The sequence below is a fragment of the Bufo bufo genome, chromosome 3 (genome assembly GCF_905171765.1).
Source record: "Bufo bufo chromosome 3, aBufBuf1.1, whole genome shotgun sequence".
NCBI lineage: Eukaryota > Metazoa > Chordata > Amphibia > Anura > Bufonidae > Bufo > Bufo bufo.
Genome location: NC_053391.1, coordinates 476,341,994 through 476,360,022, shown reverse-complemented (window position 1 = coordinate 476,360,022; position 18,029 = coordinate 476,341,994). Strand labels below are relative to the sequence as shown.

General features: G+C 42.5%; 1 long non-coding RNA gene across 1 annotated transcript; it reads left to right on the top strand.

Moving 5' to 3' along the window:
• The first annotated feature begins 514 nt into the window (after positions 1–514).
• LOC120993491 lies at positions 515–16,903 on the top strand. Its single transcript, XR_005777280.1, has 3 exons — positions 515–864; positions 3,298–3,304; positions 16,893–16,903. It is a non-coding gene; the product is annotated as an uncharacterized LOC120993491 (long non-coding RNA).
• Positions 16,904–18,029: the final 1,126 nt, after the last annotated feature.

Genomic DNA, 18,029 nt, shown 5'->3' with positions numbered 1-18,029 from the left:
TAGATATTCCACCAATAAATCCAGAGTATCCAAAGTACTTGATGCAGTTTTACCGTGGTTTTCGCACTTCAGGTGAACAGGTAAAAGTTGCATGCAGGTTTTTTTTAGATGCACTTTTGAAATATTTTTAATTGTACCTCAACTGCTACATGTAAATACATCCTGAAGGTAGAGCCAGACGGGGTAGAGAGCAGTCATCCTCAACTGCCCCTACCAGATTTAGCTTATTATCGACTGCATGGTTTTGTAGGCTTCCCAGCGAAACCTTGTAGTCATTAAAGGGGTTTTGCCATCTCAGACAATGGGTATATGCTCCCATTCTCTGATAGGTACGGGTCCCACCTCTGGGACCTGCACCTACAATTAGAATGGAGCAGGGAAATGAATGGAGGGTGCAGTGCACTTGTGCAGCCGCCCTCCATTCATTTCTATGGGGCCACAGAAAATAGCTGAGTGCTGGCTCGACTATTTCCGTCTGCCCCATAGAAATGAATCAGCAAATATGTGGCCACGGGATGAGAAAGGCGCTCATAGGGTAAATAGGTAAAGATGAAACAGCGTTCTTCAATTTAAGGTGAATATGTGCTGCTCACCTGTTTAGGTTGCACCGATTGGGTGCAACCGTGATGAAGGTCCGCTGGATTAGCTAGGTATCAGGTTGGAGCTGCTGTGTCCAAAAGAACCAAGGGCGAGGGCCAAGTCGCCACTTCGTTAATTACTAGAAATACTGACGGTGCCGGTCACGACTTTTGTGGTCTGGCGAGCTGGTGGACGTGAGGCGCAAATCACAACCGGATTTGACAAGTACGGGTTTATTGAGAGACAACGCGTTTCGGGGTGCGCATGACCCCTTTATCAAGTCTGGTGTGCTGCAGCTGCAGGTGCAGCTGGATGTTTGCTGTTCGATTAATGCTCCCCGGTCACTTTTACTGACAATGTAGTACAATGCTTTGCCAGAGATGGATTAGATATGACTGAAGCGCTGTGGCTTTGCTATTATACTTGGTCAGGCAATGCTGTTGCGGTGGTGAGGCTGATGTAGCTGGGGTATTCTGGCCCGGCAACTGCACGTGGTGCGTGCTGTAAGGACACAGGGAGCAGTGAAATGAATGGGAGCAGAGGCCGCATGTGTGCACTGCGCTCCTATTCACTTCTATGAGAGCAGCGCTTGGTGATTCCGGTGTCCTTCAGCCACAGCTCTCCCTACTCCGTTCTCGTTGTGGGTCCTAGCGATATACCCCCATTTTTTGTGATGGGAATACCCCTTTAAACATAAATAATTCTCAATCAGTTAAAAATAAATAACAGAAAAAAAATGCTGCTCACCCAGCCTCACCGTTTTGATCCACATTGCTGCCATGTTTCCAATGTCTGCTGTCTGTCCCATCTAACCCTACCCTATTGGTGAATATTATATACTTTAGCTATGTGTTTATTTCTGAAAAGCCATTTTCAAGGTGAAGTAAGGTATGCAAACCCAATAACATGTTGAGGAGAGACTTATCAAAACTAGTACATGGCTAATTTATTGAAAAGAAAACTAAAATATTACATTGACTTGAGTATTCAGGTCTTTTACTCAGTACTTAGTTGAAGCACCTTTACCAGCCTCCAATCTTCTTGGGTATGATGCCCCAATGCTTGCACATCTGAATTTGCGGATTTTCTACTATTCTCTGCAGATCCACTCAAGCTCTGTCAGGTTGGATGGTGACCGACGGTGGACATGCATTATCAGGTCTCTCCAGAGATGTTTGATTGTGTTCAACTCAAGGCTCTAGCTGGGTCACTCAGGGACATTCACAGAGTCGTCCATAAGCCACTCGTGTGTTGTCTTGGCTATGAGCTTAGAGTCATAGTCTTGAGTCTAGTAGTATAGTTGGAAAGTAAACCTTTGGCCTAGTTTGAGGTCCAGAGCACTCTGCATCAGAAAATGTTCAAAGAAGCAAAAAAGTGACATCCATTTTTTTTCAACTCTGATAAATCCCCTCTTTAAATTATAAGGGCAACATGCAAATAGCCTATTGTGCACCTTATATACCCACCAAGCCAGCTCACAGCACGTGACTTCTTCATGAGCTACACTCTGCTGTTGTCAAAAGTAGGATGCACCCAGATAGAAAAGTCAGATTGCTGCACAATTGGTCAAGACAGATCATCAGTAGAATGGATTTTTTTGCTTGGCCTACAAGCACAAACAGCTTCCACTGTTTCATTGTCCACCATCCAGATACAGGTGGCATCTTCATTACACACCCCTGTCTCTGCCCGGATCATTTCCAGGCATTTAGCAGATGGATGTTTGGTGTTAAGGTGCTCATTAGGTGTCCTGCCATTAACAGCCAGCAACCATCGCATTCATTTGCAGTGGCGTCATGAATGAGAAAACAGGACTGCTTTGAAATGGAATCATCTTTAGCAACTAATCCATGATCTGTTTGGGATCTGACAACAGCCGTGTTCGAGTATGGAGGCCTTGAGGTAAACGTTTCAATCCTGCCTTTGCTGTGGAGAGACACACTGTGAGATGATCTGGGGAGCCCTCGCATATGACATTCCTTCACCCTTAATAGTCATACGATGCACACTTACAGCTCAGCGATATGTGCAGGACATCCTGGAGTCACATGTGTTGCCTGTTCTGCCAGGGCTTCCAGCTGGCAGTTTTCAGCAGGATAATGCTCATCCACACACATGAAGGTTTTTTTCCAATGAATGTCTCTGCCAAATTTGAACACTTCCTTGGCCTGCCTGGTTGCCAGATTTGTCGCTAATTGAGCAGTGTACATACATACAGTTCCAACAACTCCTTGGTGCGTTATTTATTTTTAGTCAAGTGGTTTATTCATTTTATTTTACAACAATATACTTTACAATTGCATATAATTTGATAAGACTACTCAATGTGAAGTGGAATATGCTACAGCACAACAATTTATATACATAGGTAATAATTTTTTATTGATCATTTGGCCCAAAGTCATGGCAAACTACCTGGGATTGCTCTATATTAAATTATTCGTGATGCAAGGTAACAAAAAATGGCTGTTTTGGCACCATTTTTTTATTTTTTATTTTTTACAAGATTCATCTGACAGGGTAGAACATGTGCTATTTTTATAGAGCAGGTTGTTACGGATGCAATGATATTAAATCTGTCTACTTTCTTTGTTTGTTTCAATTTTACATAAAGAATTTTTGAAAAAGAAATTATGTTTTTGTGTCTCCATTTTCTGAACGCCATATTTTGTTTATTTTTCTGCCGATCGTCTTGTGCATGGGCTCTTTTGCAGGAAGAGTTGAAGTTTTTATTGGTACCATTTTTGGGTATATAGGATTTTTTGATCATTCATTATTACACTTTATGGGGCAAGGTGACTAAAAAATTTGTTGTTTTGGAACAGTTTTTATTTATTTATTTTTACAGCGTTTATCTGAGAGGTTAGGTTATGCGACAGTTTTATATAGCAGATCGTTAAGGACGTGGCAATACCTAATCAGTACACCTTTTCTTATTTATTTAAGTTTTACACAATAACAACATTTTTTAAACCCAAAAAATTATGTTTTAGTGTCTCCATAGTCTGAAAAAGCCATAGCTTTTTTATTTTTTGGGCGATTGTCTTAAGTAGGGTATCATTTTTAGCGGGATGAGGTGACGGTGTTGATGCCAACATTAGCACCCTGGCCGCACCTCAACTTCTTCCTACATATCCTGCATACCACCACACTAACATTCCCCAGCAACTTGTTGAAAAATTCCCACACCGGCAAGTATGGTATTTTCCCTCCACCACTGCGTGATGCCTGTCTGCCACAGCTTTTTTAAACCCATGCACTTCTAGTGTGTCCCTCACAGGTAGTCTCCAGAGTAGCAGACAGTGTACCCCTTATGTGTTTGGCTGCAGAACTCCCACTGCTTCCACCCTGTTGTCTCACGGCAAACTGCCACCCTCGGCTCCTGATAATGACAATGCCCCCTCTTTACTTAGCTCCCACATGTGATCGACTGTATCATCATCTACATAAGTTTGGTTGTCACTTGTGTCACCCTCACCTGCCTCTTGTGCATGTTCTTGACCTCTTGCAACATGTGCTCCCACCCGACTGTCATTATCGGTAGTTGCACGTCTAGTGGAATCCGCAGCGGATCTCTCCTCCAAGTCTGTGCTGGCCTGTAACTGCTGACTGTCCTCACAAAGCTCATCGTCACTGAAAATCAGAGCAGAGTTGGCGGCATACATTACTTGGCTAACAGAAGGAGCAAGAAAAGCAAGAGGCAGGTTCAGGACAAGTGAAGGTGCAGAGGCAGTTTCTGGACAATGCAAATTAAGCATGGTGTCAAAGAAACCCACCAATTCCTGTCTGTGTGCATCTGTAGTTGCTTAAGATGATGTTGAAGAGTGAGTTAACCATACAAGTACAGCTGGATTGTTAGTCAAAACATGACCACTGGATGACAGTGGCAGCTCTGGTCAGTTGCTGTGGCTGCTGATACCACCTCCCATTCTGCTTTTACTTGTGCCAGCTACAGCAACATTGTTGCCACTGCCCCTTCCTTTGGAGGACCCAGGCAACTGTCTATTGGCCATAGTGTACAATAACTGTATCAGTAATGTAACAGATTAACTATGAATGTTGCAGCAGTTGAACAAGATAAATGTGGCAATATATTATATCTCTCTTTAATACTGAGGCACAGTAATTTGATATATAAACTAAGAAACTAATTGCAAATTTGCCAGCAGTTCAAAACGATGTAGATAGTGATATATTATATTGCCCTTTAATGCTCAGGCACAGTGATTCTATATATAAACTAAGCGATTAACTGCGAATGTGCCAGCAGTTCACCAAGATGCAGATGGCAATATATTAGACCACCCTAGAATACTAAGGTACAGTTATTGTATATATGAACTAAGGGGGTCACTTATGATGCTGAAATACGCCTATTGTTCTCAACTGGGCTTCTCCCAGCTCACAACAGGTCTAAAAAAGTGGGTTTGTTGTGCTCGAACCCAAACTATTACTGAAAAGTTTGGGTTTGGGTCTGGGGTCCAAAAATCCTAAAGTACGGTATGAACCCAAACTTTACAGTTCGGGTTCACTCAACCCTAGACATATCCCATCTCCATACATGACTGTGGTCAACCATATAATTCTTGCAGCAAGAGACACAATTGTCAAACACTGAAAATCTGCAACCACATCTCCGTTTTCCAATCTTTTAAATTTAGTTTCTTGTGCTAAATCATGGTCATGGGAATTGTTATATGCCTCAGAACAGATGCCACAAAATGGATTCAACAGTACAAAAATTTACAATGCATCCAAGTGACTTCCTTTTCCTATTTATTCTGATTGACTATATCCTATGAAATGTGGTTATACTTCATTGGTATGGATAACCATGAAGTTATCTTATGCAACCAATAATTATATCCTACCCTTATCTTTCAGTACTGTGTCTTAAGGTGACCATATACACTAGTGAAAAGCTGATGATCATTGTGTAATTAGCTTATAATGAGCAATCTTTTTAAATGACTTTAGGACAATCATTGTCATCTGGAAACAATGCATTAAAGATAATGTGTAATAAAAAAAAAAGACCAATTGTTTAAATCAGGTTTTGATGTTTAAGATGTTTTAAACAGTTTTCCATGTTAATATCTATATTTTTTTTAAAAATATCTTAAAATACAGCAGTTTTTGCACTTGCTGCTAACCCTCATAATAAGCACCACTTCTTTCTCTGTAATGATCACTTTACTTCAGTTACCTGCTAATCTGTCATTGTAATTCTGCCTGTAATGATATCACCTCTCTTTATAGAAAAGACAGGATCCATCATTCACAATAGGTAATTGCCAAAGCGTATCTATTATTTCCTTGTACAAGGACCTCTGCACAGGTCACAGAGCAGCCTAGAAAACTATCCCATAGAAGTCAATGAGGTCCCCTCCTGACTATCGTGACTATGCACCATGGAGCTGCCATAAAGTATTTTTTTTATGCTTTGTAAATTCTGTTAAGAACAGCTCAGGCAGGATGGCAGCCCCCATAATCATGTACAGGAAATAGAATAAAAAAGATCGGAAATCATAAAGTAAACACGATTTAGAAAAATTTTATGTGTTGCTATCTGTTTTTAAATGGCAGATAAAATTTATGGTGAGTGGTGACACATTTCCTTTAACATTTTTGGGCCATAGACATTCATTGTTTTGTGTATGGGGCAACCAGGCGATCCTTCAGTGAATATTTGGTAGATGTCATCCTACAAAGGGTGCACATACTGATTAATGTGGTCCCTGTCCATGGCCTGCCCACTTTTCTAAAAGGGTGAGGGTGGAAGAAGAGAACAACTTGCATAACTTACAGAAGAAAGCACTTACAAATTTTTTTTACTACTTCTGTATTGCACAAGAATAATACATTCCCCCTTCAGGGTCAAACTAGCAGGGCAGAGAAAACATGAGGGGCATTGTGAAAGGGGCAATCAGTGTTAGTAGGGGATAATAAAGGACTGCCCAAGTAAATTCCAGAATCAAAAACATGCAGTAGAATAGCCTGTATCATTAAATATACATAGTGCTTATTTACAGATGTAGCAGAGTTAACAGTCACAGTCATAATGCATTAATTAGATGTGATAATTCACCAAGTGTGACTGCTAACTTTGCTATATCTGTATATGAGTATGCCATCAGTGTTGTTTTATTGCAAGTTCCTTTGTATAGTTTCTACCATAAATTTTAACTAAAAATGAACAATGCATTTTTAGTGTTGCCAGTATTCCTATTTATTTAACTTCTTTTATTGATTTTTTTTGCTGGGGGAGTTAATCTGCATTCTATCCATTTTAGAAACTACAGTGTGAGATCTATTTCAGTGCCCCATTAGACTATAATTAAAAACAATTTAGTGTTACAAAATACCAATAATTGTGAGTTTTAATTATAGAGAGCCATGTAATGAATATGTATTACAAGAACTATGAATGTTGATCAAATGTATGATATAAACCATTAATTAAAGTATCTGTGGAAAAGGCTAATGCATTAAGATTAGTGTTGATCAAGCTCCAAAGTGCTCAGGTGTTCGGGTGCTTGGATCGAACACCTCGGGATGCTCGGGTGCTCTACCGAGCACCCGAGCACAATGGAAGTCAATGGGAGAACTCGATCATTAAGCCAGGCATCCCCGGAGGGTGTCTGGTTCATAAGAAAAGGTCAGAAATTGATGGAAACACCACCAAAATGGTTCGGGAACAGCATGGGGAGGATGTCTGGATGCATCTTGGACTCCCAGGTCGCTGCTGGGAACAATGTTGTCTGAGTGAAAGCCACATTTACAGACTGACAATAATACTCACAAAACCGAAGATAAAATCAATTTTAGAGGAAAAATTGTTAGGAAACATTATTTCCTATATATTTATTTGTATATAAAGTGCAGGTGCTGCCAAAAATTTCAAGGAAGAGGCACTCCGATACAACCTGTATATCACATAATGGAGGGCCTTATACACATTGTGGTACAATTATTCAGGTAGTGGGACTCCTACACTCATAAAGTCTATGCACTAAGTGAAAGAAACCGGCACTCCAATACACCTTTTATTACACATAAAGGAGGGCATCATACACCCTTGAAAAATTATGATCGATGGCCTGCTGGTGACCCTCAATACATTAGTAGCAAGGGCCTGCTGGTGACAGTCTAAAACATTACGGGCGAGGGCCTGATTCTGAGCTGACCATCTAAAATATTTGGGGTGAAGGTCTGCTGCAGAGCTGAGCATCGAAAAAATTATGGGTGAGTTCCTGCTGCTGAGCTGACCATTAAAAAAATTATAGGCAAGTGCCTGCTGCTTAGCTAACCATTGAAAAAATTATGGGCGCGGACCTGCTAATGAGCTGACCCTGTAAAACATTATATGCGATGACCTGCAGGTGAGCTTACCCTCTAAAAGATTGTAGGTGAGGGCCTGCTGGTGAGCTGAACCTCTAAAACATTATATGTGAAGGCCTGCAGGTGAGAGGGCCCTCTAAAATATTGTAGGTGAGGGCCTGCTGGTGAGCTGACCTTCTAAAACATTATATGTGAGGGCCTGCAGGTGAGCTGACCCTCTAAAAGAATGTAGGTAAGGGCCTGCTGGTGAGCTGACCCTGTAAAACATATACGAGGGCCTATAGGTGAGCTGACCCTCTAAAATATTGTAGGTGAGGGCCTGATGGTGAGCTGGCCCTCTAAAAGATTGTAGGTGAGGGCCTGCTGGTGAGTTGACCCTCTAAAACATTTTATGCGAGGGCCTGCAGGTGAGCTGACCCTTTAAAAGATTGTAGGTGAGGGCCTGTAGGTGAGCTGACCCTCTGAAAGATTGTAGGTGAGGGCCTGCTGGTAAGCTGACGCTGACACGGTCTGCCACATACTCCTTCAGTAGACACAGAAGTGGGATGGTGACGCTGATAATAGCGTTATCGCCACTCACCATTTGTGTTGATTCCTCAAAGTTTCTTAAAACCTCACAGAGGTCAGACATCCATGCCCACTTCTTGCTTGTGTATAGCGGAAGCTGACTGGAAAGGCAACGATCATGTTGCAGCTGGTATTCCACTACTGCCCTCTGCTGCTCACAAAGCCTGGCCAACATGTGGAACATGGATTTCCAGCGAGTGCTCACCTTGCACAACAGTCGGTGAGCTGGCAATTGTAAGCGCTGCTGCAGTGTTGACAGACCGGCGGAAGCTGTCGATGACTTGCGGAAATGGGCACACAAGCGGCGCACCTTCACCAGTAGCTTAGGCAAATTGGGGTAGATTTTGAGAAACCGCTGAACCACAAGGTTGAACACGTGGGCTAGGCATGGCATGTGTGTGAGCTTGCTGAGCTCCAAAGCCGCCACCAAGTTATGGTGGTAGTGGCAGAAACCCTGATGTAAGTAGGGCCCACAATCCTTGGTGTGGGTAGCACCTGTGCCATCCCAGGGTACGACTCGCTCCCGGCCTCCACAAAATTCACCCAGTGTGCCGTCAGGGAAATGTAGCATCCCTGGCCGAAAGCATTTGTCCATGTGTCAGTGGTTAAGTGGACCTTCCCAGTAACTGCGCTGGTGTTACTGGACACATGCTGGTGTAAGACAGGCCTTGCACACAGTGAAAAATAGTGGCGGCTGTGGACTGCGTAATGAGGGACGGCCGCCGACATCAGGCTGTGGAAGGCCTCAGTGTCCAAAAGCCTAAATGGCAACATTTCCAGGGCCAGTAATTTGGAAAGTTGCGCATTTAGTGCTATGGCCTGTAGGTGGGTGGCTGGGTATTTGTGTTTGCATTCAAATACCTGGGGTAAGAACATTTATACGCTGCGCTAGGACACGGAAGTGGATGTGGTCGCTGATGGTGCTTGCAAAAATCCAGGTGCAGGCTGGGAGGCATCCGGGCCTGCGCCTTCGACAGGTGATTGGCCAGCACGTAACACAGGGGAAGAGGAGGTAGTGGTGTGACATGCAGACACAGATTGTGGACCCAGGCGTTTGGCCCACCTATTACAGTGCTTTGATGCCATGGGGCAGATCCTTCTGGTGGTGGTGAGGTTGCTAGTGTCCATGCCCCTGCTTATTTTTTTCCACTCCACTGCCTCTTCCAGCCTGTTGTGGTGCTGCTTATCCCTCCCTATCTTTACTGTTGTCCTTGCTCGGGTTGCCACCTTCCCAGGTTGGGTCAGTGACTTCATTGTCCACCACCTCCTCTTCCACTTCCTCACTCTGGTCATTCTCCTGACTTGTTGACCTAACAACAATCTCAGTTATTGACAACTGTGTCTCATCCTCATCATCAACCTCTTGAGACACTAACTGCTATTGACTTATTGACAACTGTGTCTCATCATCATCATCATCCACCTTGTGAAATTGCCGTTCCCCACCATCTTCTTTTTGTGACAGTGGATGCTCAAGAGTTTGGGAATCAGGGCACAAGATGTCATGTCTCTCTTTAAGTGGGCTTGTTGAGACGCCCAAATGAAGGAATGGTGATCAAAATTGTTCCTCGGAATATCCGAGTGTGAGATCACTTGTTTGGAAAGACTCTTCATGGTGGTAGGAAGGAGGATCAGGGTGAGGATTGTGTTGATCAGACTCTTGGCTACTGAGACTGGACTTGGTGGAAGTCAGGGTGGTGCTTAACCGACTGGAAGCATTATCTGTTGCAATCCAACCGACCACCTGGTCGCACTGGTGTGACTTCTAGAGCGTTGTCCTGCGCCGCCCTGCAAACTGGGACATGAAGATAGGTATCGTGGATGATTGTTTCTCTTGTGCTCTGGCAGCAGGCACAGTTTCAACACACCCAGGGCCACGGCCTCTGCGTGCACCTTCAGCATCATTCCATCACGGCCCTGTCCCTTATTGCTCGCCTTCTTCATATTAAATGTTATATATGCTTGAAAGTATGTCACATGTACAGTAGCGTAGGATTTGTATGTGTATGTGCAAAAAAATTAAAAAAGGTATTTTGGATGTGCATAGGAGATATACCGCAGATAATGTTGCTGATGTCAGCAGCAGCTAATATAAAATTACAGGGAATGTCACAGGTATTTTGGATGTGGAAACGCTATACAGGAGATGTACCCTAGGTAATGTCACTGTCCGCAGTAGACACGGTGTACGGAAAAAGTACGCTGGATGTCACTGATATTTTCTGGATGTGCACACGTCTGGGTCTGTAAAGTTTTAGCAATTTATCACAGGTTTATTGGCTGCTTAGCAGCCAATAAATGTGCGGGGAGGAGACTCAAGCATTGCGCTCCAGCACATGTGGTATTCGGCAGAACACCGCCATGTGCCGAGCATCGAGATGCTCGAGCCGAACTAGTGTTCGGCCAAGCATGCTCGATCAACAGTAAGGTTATTATGTCCATTAACAATTAGAAGATATCATGTGAAGCATTTGTGATAAAATATATAGACATGCTTTACCATTTTAAAACACATATTTCCATTTGTGCCTTCCTCTTCCGACCTCAGATCTATTTACAAATTTGAATTCACAAATGTCCCCGCTCTATGTACTCATGACTTGCCACCATACATACTCATGTCTTCACTGTAGGGACAGCACAGAGAGTTTCTGTGCTATACTGCGCCTGCAGCAACAGTGAAGAGTAATCGCGAGACTTCAGAAGACTTCAGAGCCAGGTATCAGTACCTCTTCACTGCCTGGCACTGTCAAAGTGGTGGGAGTGTGCCAAGAAAGAAAATATCAAAGCCATGAGTGACATCCAGGGGCTAATTGTAGAGCGGCGCACAGGGATCCCCCTGCACTTACTGTTATCTCCGGGCGCCGCTCCGTTCTCCGGTTATAGCCTCCGGTATGTTCATAGTTAGGCTCCACCCAGGGGAACCTGCCAGGCTATGAGCTGAGCGCTGCGATTGGCCAGCGCTACAGCATAGGAGAAGGAGACCGCGGCAGGTTCCCCCGGGTGGAGCCTAACTATGAACATACCGGAGGCTATAACTGGAGAACGGAGCGGCACCCGGGGATAACAGTAAGTGCAGGGGGATCCCTGGGCACCGCTCTACACGTCTGTATAGTCAGTTTAGATACTTTATTCTGGTGAAAGGTCTTCTTTAATGTTCTTTTAGCTCATGCTCCAATTTTATAACTCAGGGAGAGGCTGGCAAACAGCTTGGGCCAAGGAGAGGTATTAATACATCTTCTACACATTTATATGCACGTTTCTTTAAATGCAAGTAAACAGAATATATTTGTTCCTCTAGTTTTCTCCCAAAGTTCAAAAATATTCTCAGGATGTGGTTTCCTAGATTTATGTTTTTGTGCTAAAAAGTGCCAAGAGTACCGGGTTGTTCTTAAGATTCTTGGGGAGTGCTGCTGCCAGTTTCTGAGGCAGGAACCAAATTCCAATTCTTAATGAGTTTTTTGCCACCACATTAATAAAAGATCATAGCGCAAGAACATTTATATACACTGTATAATACACTATAATACAAGTAAAATGTTAACGATGTACAGCACAGAGCAAAAGTTTTAGGCAAATGTATAGAAATGTTAGAAAGTAAGAACACTTACAAAAATAGAAGTGTTAATTTTTTTTTATCAAAGAACAGAAGGGCTTGGAGAATGGTACAGTAATGATGTTTGTAGGAAACAGTGAAGCATGGTGGGGGAGCCTTGCAAGTTTGGGGCTGTTTTTTTTAGCAAATTGAATTGGGGATTTGGTTAAAGGATTAAAGGGATGGTCTCACATTACAAATGGCATTTATCATGTAGACAAAGTTCATACAAGGCACTTACTAATAAGTTGTGATTGTCCCTATTGGCTCCTTTGCTGGCTTAATTCATTTTTAAGTATATTGCTCATAGTCAGGGTTTACGGACGCCGCTGTTATCCAACAGAGGTAGCTGTGATTGCACACTATAGGAAAAAGTGCTGGCATGCATAGGCACAAATACGCTGCAGCTCCCATCTCAGTCACCACATAGCTGCATTCAAACAGTGGCCTTAACCCTCAGAAACAGATAGTATATAATGCAATGGAAAATGTAATCAAGCCAGCAAAGGAGGCAACATAGATAATCATAAGTGCCTTGTATTAACTTTGTCTACATGATAAATGTAATTAACTTAAATGAGACAACCCCTTTAATGGTGCCATCAATGTTAAAGGGAACCTGTCACCAAAAAAACACTTACTAAGCTGTTAATAGTACCTTATAGTGCTGCATAGTAGTTTCCTAATGCATTTTTTCATTGTTTAGCCGCATCTAGCCTCCTTGAGAAATCAATGTTTTATTCAGCCGCTGCCCCCTGCTTCAAGTCAGGTTTGAAGTCAAGGGGGCAGCGGCCTAGGCGTCTCCAATGCTGCTCTCCTCGCCTCCCGCCGCCTTTATTGACAAGCCGGATCTCAGTGCCGGGACCGCGCTCCCAGCCCGCATGCGCAGTAAAGGGCTGCTGTAGCGTGATCCCGGCATCTTCTGTAACTGCGCTAGTATGTAAGGCTGGCGGGCGCATGCGCAGTAGCGAAACTGAAGCCGGCTGAGTGTACGAGCCGGAGCCGGGATCACGCTACAGCAGCCCTTTACTGCGCATGCGGGCTGGGAGCGCGGTCCCGGCACTAAGATCCGGCTTGTCAATAAAGGCGGCAGGAGGCGGGGAGAGCAGCATTGGAGACGCCTAGGCCGCTGCCCCCTTGACTTCAAACCTGACTTGAAGCAGGGGGCAGCGGCTGAATAAAACATTGATTTCTCAAGGAGGCTAGATGCGGCTAAACGATGAAAAAGTGCATTAGGAAACTACTATGCAGCACTATAAGGTACTATTAACAGCTTAGTAAGCATTTTTTTAGTGACAGGTTTGTTCCCTTTAAGAAATACAGGAAGATACTTATCCATCACAGTACCATAAGTGAGGTATCTGATTGGCTCCAAATTTATTCTGTAACAAGACAACGACTTCCAACATACAGCAATATAAATAAAAACTCTCTTCAGCATAAAGAAGGACAGGTAGAGCCATGATCTCAACATCATCGAGTGTGTCTGGAATTACATGCAGACACAGAAGGATTTGAGCAAGCCTACATCCAAAGAATATCGTCAGTTAGTTCTATAACCTTCATGTTGAGGTCCTTTAAAAACTGTGTACACAGAAGAATTGATGCTGTTGATTAAAAAGTAAACTTTAAATACTTCTGTTTTTGAAAGCATTCCTATTTTGGATTATTTATTCACGCCTGCCTGAAACTTTTGCACATTACTGTATGTATATATAAGAATATGTTAGGTGTTAGAGTGTAAAGTTAAGGTTACTCCTAGACCTTTTGTACTGTAGTATTGCAATATTGATTTTAACTATTCAATGACAGTTACAGTTTATATGACTGCACTAAGTTGTATGAAAAATAGAGTCACTGCACTTTCACACATTTTCATTTTATTAAAAAGAAATGCATCCACCTGAAAAAGGCTACAAAGTCACGGCTTTTAGGGTTCTCACTTCCATCTAATTTGCAGTCCACTAAATATTGTCACACAATATCGATCCCTAGTAACAGAGACTCAGAAGAAGGGGGCATGTCAGAGCTAGCTGTGAAACTGAGCCTGATAATTCAACTGCTTCTACACAGCTTTTGAAGATTATAGGAGCCTACTATGTGTCTGTAAGTATGATTTCCCCCTCCTTATCTGTTTGGTGATCTTTGGAGCTAAAAACAAATAATGTAAAGGAAGTCACAGCATTGTCGACAGACTTCACAGAAGGGATATATCCCCTGCTTCTGAGTAAACTGCATCTAACTGTGCAACTGAAAAAGGGAATAATATGGCTGAAACGGATATTAGGGAAGCCCAAAAACACCTGTTCCTTCATAGTTGTGATTATATAAAGAAGCACAACCATTATGGAAATCTTTTTTGAAAACTCAGCTATGCTTTAAAGCTGGGGCCATATGGCAACCCAGTCAGTCATAGAACAACAAACTGCATTATTATTTTATATTTGTCCTCAATTTGCTGTACATATAATGTCATTATTTGGTGCTAGCAATTCTTTTGTGTAATGCACATATAGGACATTAATTTACAGTAGCTCACAAACATTAGTACACCCCTCACATCTTTGTAAATATTGTATTATATCTTTTCATGGGACATCATTGAAAAATATGACACTTTTATACAATGTATCATAGTCAGCGTACAACTTGCATAACAGTGTAAATTTGGTCTGCCCTCAAAATAACTCAACACATAGCTATTAATGTCTAAACCGCTGGCAACAAATGTGAGTACACCCCTAATTGAAAATTGGCAAGTTCTGCCCAATTAGCCATTTTCCCTCCCCAGTGTCATGGGGCTCATTAGTGTTACAAGGTCTTAGGTGTTAATGGGGAGCGGGTGTGTTAAATTTGGTGTTATCGCTCTCACACTCTCTCATACTGGTCACTGGAAATTCAACATGGCACCTAATGGCAAATAACTCTCTGAGGATCTGAAAAAAAGAATTGTTGCCCTACATAAAGATCGCCTAGGCCATAAGAAGATTGCCAACACCCTGAAACTGAGCTTCAGCATGTGGCCAAGACCAAACAACGGTTTAACAAGACAGGTTCCACTCAAAACAGGCCTCTCCATGGTCGAATAAAGAAGTTGAGGGCATGTGCTCAGTGTTGTATCCAAAGGTTGTCTTTTCAAAATAGACATATGAGTGCTGCCAGCATTTCTGCAGAGGTTTAAGGTGTGGGGGGTCAGCCTGTTAGTGCTCAGACCATACGCCGCACAGTGCATCAAATTGCTCTGCATGGCTGTCATCCCAGAAGATAAAGATAATGCATAAGAAAGTCTGCAATCAGTTTGCTGAAGACAAGCAGAATAAGGACATGGATTACTGGAACCATGCCTTGTGGTCTGATGAGACCAAGATAAATTTATTTGGTTCAGATGGTGTCAAATATGTGTGGTGCCAACCAGGTGGGGAGTACAAAGACAAGTGTGTCTTGTCAACAGTCAAGCATGGTGGTGGGAGTGTCATGATTTGGGGCTGCATAAATGCTGTCGGTTGTGGAGAGCTACAGTTCATTGAGGGAACCATGAATGGCAACATGTACTGTGACAGAGTGAAGCAGAAACTGGGCCTTAGGGCAGTATTCCAACACAACGACCCCAAACACACATCCAATACTACTGCCTTGCTAAAGAAACTGAGGGTAAAGGTGCAGGACTGGCCAAGCATAATTCCAGACCTAAACCCCATTGAGCATCTGTGGGGCATCCTTAGCTCTGTGATCTCATCATGGAATAGCGGAAGAGGATTCCAGTGGCAACCTGTGAAGCTCTAGTGAACTCCATGCCCAGAAGAGTTAAGGCAGTGCTGGAAAATAATGGTGGCCGCACAACATATTGACACTTTGGGCACAATTTGGCCATTTTCACTTAGGGGTGTACTCACTTTTGTTGCCAGCGGTTTAGACATTAATGTGTTAAGTTATTTTCAGGGCACATCAAATTTACACTGTTATACATGCTATACACTGACTACTTTACAAAATGTGAGGGGTGTACTCACTTTTGCGAGATACTGTATGTGTTGTAGTGTGGAGTTGATGTACAGTGCCTTGCAAAAGTATTCACCCCCCCTTTTTTTCGTGTTTTGTTACATTACAGCCTTAAGTTCAATGTTTTGTTCATCTGAATTTTATGTGATGCATCAGAACACAATAGTCTAAGTTGCTGAAGTGAAGTGAGAAAAATATATAAATGAAACTATTGTTTAGAAATGAAAAACAGAAAATTGGCATGTGCGTATGTATTCACCCCCTTTGTTAGGAAGCCCATAAAAATCTCTGGTGCAACCAATTACCTTCAGAAGTCACAAAATTAGTGAAATGATGTCCACCTGTGTGAAATCTAAGTGTCTCATGATCTGTCATTACATATACACACCATTTTTGAAAGGTCCCAGAGGCTGCAACACCTAAGCAAGAGGCATCACTAACCAAACACTGCCATGAAGACGAAGGAACTTTCCAAACAAGTAAGGGACAATGTTATTGAGAAGTCAGGGTTAGGTTATAAAATAATATCCAAATATTTGATGATCCACAGGAGCACCATCAAATCTATCATAACAAAATGGAAATAACATGGCACAACAGCAAACCTGCCAAGAGATGGCCGCCCACCAAAACTCACGGACCAGGCAAGGAGGGCATTAATCAGAGAGGCAGCACAGAGACCTAAGGTAACCCTGGAGGAGCTGCAGAGTTCCACAGCAGAGACTGGAGTATGTGTACATAGGAGGACAATAAGCCGTACGCTCCATAGAGTTGGGCTTTATGGCAGAGTGGCCAGAAGAAAGCCATTAAGTTGTGAGTTTGCAAAAAGGCATGTGGGAGACTCCCAAAATGTATGGAGGAAGGTGCTCTGGTCTGATGAGACTAAAATTGAACTTTTTGGCCATCAAAAAAAATGCCATGTCTAAGCAAAACCTATTGGTGGGGTTGTTTTTCAGCAGCCAGGACTGGGAAACTGGTCAGATTTGAGGGTAAGATGGATGGTGCTAAATACAGGGATATTCTTGAGCAAAACCTGTACCACTCTGTGCATGATTTGAGGCTAGGACGGAGGTTCACCTTCCAGCTAGACAATGACCCCAAACACACTGCTAAGCAGTTTTTCAAGGAGGAATGGGCAAAAATCCCAATGGTAAGATGTGGTAAGCTCAAACTTATCCAAAGCGACTTGGAGCTGTGATTGCCGAAAAAGGTTGCTCTACAAAGTATTGACTTTAGGGGGGTGAATAGTAATACACATTTACTTTTTTCTGTTATTTTGTCCTATTTGTTGTTTGCTTCACAATAAAAAAAATAAAAATAAAAACATCTTCAAAGTTGTGGACATGTTCTGTAAATTAAATGATGCAAATCCTCAAACAATCCTTGCTATTTCCAGGTTGTGAGGCACCAAAACACAAAAAAAGTCAAGGGGGTGAATACTTTTGCAAGGCACTGTAGGTGTACATTGCATGGATGCTTCTTTATTTTATTAAATTATGTAGGGCTTACACATTCCACAGAGCTGTTACTCACGTGAGTCCCTGTCCCCAGTATAGCTCAAAATGCAAATTCTGTGTTGCATTGCTGAAATACTAATCACTGAGCCGCTGTGAATATGGAATGTATGCACATGTGTATAATTTATGTATATGTGCGGAATGTAAACGTGTGAAGACATTAAACATGTGTGCAGAGTGTATGTACAGTTGTGTTAAAAATAATAGCAGTCAGATATCACTAACCTGATCAATCACTGTTTTTGGTAGAAATTATATTTCTACATGGCAAATTATTTACTAGCAGGTGTAGTAGAGTAATAGAAATCCAACAGACCCAACAGTCATGACATGCATGCTGCTGATTCTGTGTAATTGAATCACAAATTGAAAGAGGGCATGTTCAAAATAATAGCAGTGTGGAGTTCAATTAGTGAGGTCATTCATTCTTT